The sequence below is a fragment of the Lycium ferocissimum genome, chromosome 5 (genome assembly GCF_029784015.1).
Source record: "Lycium ferocissimum isolate CSIRO_LF1 chromosome 5, AGI_CSIRO_Lferr_CH_V1, whole genome shotgun sequence".
Taxonomy (NCBI): Eukaryota; Viridiplantae; Streptophyta; class Magnoliopsida; order Solanales; family Solanaceae; genus Lycium; species Lycium ferocissimum.
This window is the reverse complement of record NC_081346.1, coordinates 34,433,915-34,437,899: the sequence shown is the minus strand read 5'-3', so window position 1 is coordinate 34,437,899 and position 3,985 is coordinate 34,433,915.

The window sequence follows — 3,985 nt, the reverse complement described above, 5'->3', positions numbered from 1 at the left end:
GCAACAACTACAATATAATCTAATATAAACCCTCTTCGATTACTTTAAGAATCATAGAGAGCGGCAAGCTCGTTTAACGAATAACAAAGCGCAATTCGAACCCAATTCTTCTTTCATAATTCAGTCCACACCTTTCATAAAATTATACTTATGTTTACCATATCCTTTTCCACCCAAAAAATCATAAAGATAATCTCTAAACAGTCTATATGTTTTAACTCTTCAACCTTCACTTCCGAGTCCTAGTTTTACATGTTTTCCTTTTTCACTTCCTTCAATTAAAACATGAATAATCTTAACAACAATAGCCACAATATAGTCAGGTTATATTCCATAATTTCCAGAAATTAGAACCATATTTACATCTTCAAAACAGTCCAACAACACGACAATAAGTTACTAGCATTTCACGACGAGCGACAAGCTCGGATTGGAACAGATATACCCGTATTACCTTTTGTAAGTCCTTTCTTCACTTAATAATATTCTCAACATAATAATGAAATCATTTATTACAAATTCCAGCCTTATACCATAGGATTATAACAAGAAAACAGTCCGCAAAATCAACTACTTCCGAATAGCAATTCTATTCATAAGTTCATGATTTTCTCGTCAATTCACCTCAATCAACATCAAAATAATCATAAGTACAATCAGAAAAACAATAGATACTCACCTTATACAGTAGCCCCAAGTTGAATCCCAAGCTTCCCTTAGCTTATATTCACCTTCAACAACAACCTAATACGATAAAAGTGATTTCCTTTCACGTAGGCTAACTTTCAAGATGTAACTTGCATCAAATCTTTGTGTTTGGCTCTTGAATCCATGGGAATTGATTATAGGGGGTTTGGAAGAGTTTAGAGGGAGTTTAGGGGTGAGAAAGAGATAGAAAAATGATGCAAAAAATTAAATTTCTCGTTTCTAATATTTCTGATTTGTACTGTTCATCCCGCGCACTGTTCACCCGTGTTACTGTTCATCCGCGTTACATTTCAACCAGTGAAATTATTTCAGGGGCTCAATTTTTTTCCATCGTTTTTCACGGATGGTCTCATTCCCGAGCTTACATTAACCAACTTACGATATGAACGACACAAAAATTTTCCCAGGTGTAACATAATATCCATAGTGGCCTCCTCGGCCCGTACATATAGATATCTTTTGAGTATAATGAATCACTAATACGATGCTTGCCCACTTACAGTATATATGTAGTTGTGGCCATGTTGGCCCATGATAGTTTATAGAAAGAACGAGTTCGGCCAAGTCGGCCTATGTATGTTCTGTTTTACGTCCATCGATCTTGAGTTACAGAGTAGTTTGCTCGGGCCAGTACGACACTGGGTGCCAGCCACGCCTCACCTAGGTTGGGGTGTGACATGGTGCCTCACATTGACAAAGCTACTACTGATATTAATCTGATTGATACTTCCATTAAAGTATTTGATGTCTTACTGAATGACAAATGGGACAAACGGGACTTAACATATATAACTTCTTATCTTGAACCATCTGTAATAATATTTTATCTCTGACAATGTATTTTTTGTAGATAAACTCACTTGGAATCGAACGGGTAATAAAAATTAGCACTGAATTGACATATAAGATTGCTTGTGATGATGCACCTACTCCAAATGATTGACAACAGAATACTATATGGAAGTTGTGTATCCCTGAGAAAGATAAATTACTTTCTATGGCTTGTTAGACATGGTAGACTTATGTCAAATGAACTTCGATTTAACATAAAGATAACTGATTCACCAAAGCGTGATCGATGTGATGGTGATGTGGAGGATTCTTCACATATTATCAGGGTCTACCCAAAGTTTAGACAAATATGGCAACAGTTCTTCTCACACGACGAATTTGTTGCTATGACTATTAAGCTAATGCTTGAATGACTGGATGATATTCTAAATAATGGCTAGCAATCATCATGTCGTGTCACACTTATATTTTTAATTATGTGACACATATGAAAAGAGTGTAATAGAAATTTTTATGAAAATAAATGTCACACCCCAACCTTGGTGAGGCGTAATTGGCACCCGGCATCTTACGAAAACCGAGCGAACCAACTAATAACTCGCATCCTCTATGTCTCAAACGGCAAAATAAGGCCAAGAAGGCCAACTATGAATATAATATCAGGTATACGTATATATACAAAGGGCCTACGACGTCAACATATCCACTAACAAAATATAACTGAGTTGTACACAGGAATCTGTCTGCAAGGCCTCTATGAGCATGACTGAAGTACATAAGTCAGGACAGGGCGCCCGACATACCCTTATCACAAAATGCATATACAACCCAGACTCAGCAATGCTCCAGGAAGAAGTGGAGCCTACCAATCAAAACTAGTACCTGAAAGCAGCCTACTGCGGAAGATCCTCGTCCCGTCTGTCTACACCTGTGGGCATGAACACACAGCCTCATGCAAGAAAGGACGTCGGTACGAATAATGTACCCGACGTAAGACGGAAATGTAATATAATAAATATATACCGCAAGAAGAAGGACAAGAGTCAACCCTCGGCACCCCCCGACTTACCAATGAGAATCTAGTACGCATGTCTCTTAATACTCTCATATCTTTCACTACATCCATGTACAATACTGTGTCTCTAACTTACTTGCCGTCCTGGTACTAACTGCCCAACTAATCAGTGGTAACTGCCCGATCGGCCGTAGCACGGTGGTAACTGCCTGTCCGATTATCGCCCGACGGTAGAGCGCAACTGCCCGACTGATTAGTGGTAACTGCCCGACCGGCCGTAGCTCGGCGGTAATAATTTCCCAACCAGTCATAGCATGGTAGTAAATACATATCTGCCCAACCGGTCGTAGACCAGTGGTAAACACATAACTGCCTAACCGGCCGTAGCCCGGTGGTAACATGTGCCCGACTGGTCATAGACCAGTGGTAATTATAATCGACATCATAACCAAACTTCTACAAGTACTCTCTATACACTTCCCATAGTCATTACTTAACCCGTAGGGTCTACATAATCTCATAAGACTTATAAGCACAGCTCAGGCCATTAGTACTTTTTCCCGCTTGACTAAACATTAACCAAGTCCTAAAATACAACATAAACCTCTGTTCGAACATTAAATACCTCATTAGGGATCCTCTACTAGCACTCTATTCATGTCCTATAAAACATTCTTTAAGAACCTGTTCCTAAACTTGTTGGATTATTATTAGGGAACCATCATCATAAACACGTCTCACCTTGAAGGAACAAGATCATAAGGTGAGATCAACATCAATGAATAACATCAATAGCCATGAAACAAGCTCAATGATATAACAGGAACATCGGGAACTGTAAGCTTTGGTATTTTTAGAAATAGGGTTATAGAAGATATCATATATAGGTTCACAACAAAGGAATCATGCCTTAAGAAAGATGGGTTTAGCCTTAATATACCTAGAAGCTTACTTCTCGACTTTTCAACCTACCTCCCATCTTGCAATCTATTTACGATCATTCGTAGTCTCGTAATCTTTCACCCGCTAGAACTACAATACCTTCAATTACCACCTTGAATCCAAGCCAAGTTTCGCCGTAATACGATATAATAATCACAACTATATCTTTGTCCGGACCTAAATTCGGAGATTTCACTTAATTCGCGGTAAAATTTAATGGACAGAAGTTGGGGGATAGTTCCAGAATATTTGGGAACTTTTTGGGGTGTTTTGGTCTGAATATAAGGGGGTAATCCCCTTTTTATACTTGTCTAGAGTTGGTTTGCACTGACCTAGAAAGTACTCAGCGCGTTCGCGCTGGGTTGCCTAGTCACCCTTCTACGCGTTCGCGCCACCTCCTGGCCCGTTCGCGCAGAGCAATTTCCTGGCCTGCCAGCCAGATTAGTAACGTCTATATCTCCTTACTCCGATGCCGTATAGATAAGCGGTTTGTTGCGTTGAAAACTAGACTTCATGAACTTCACTTTA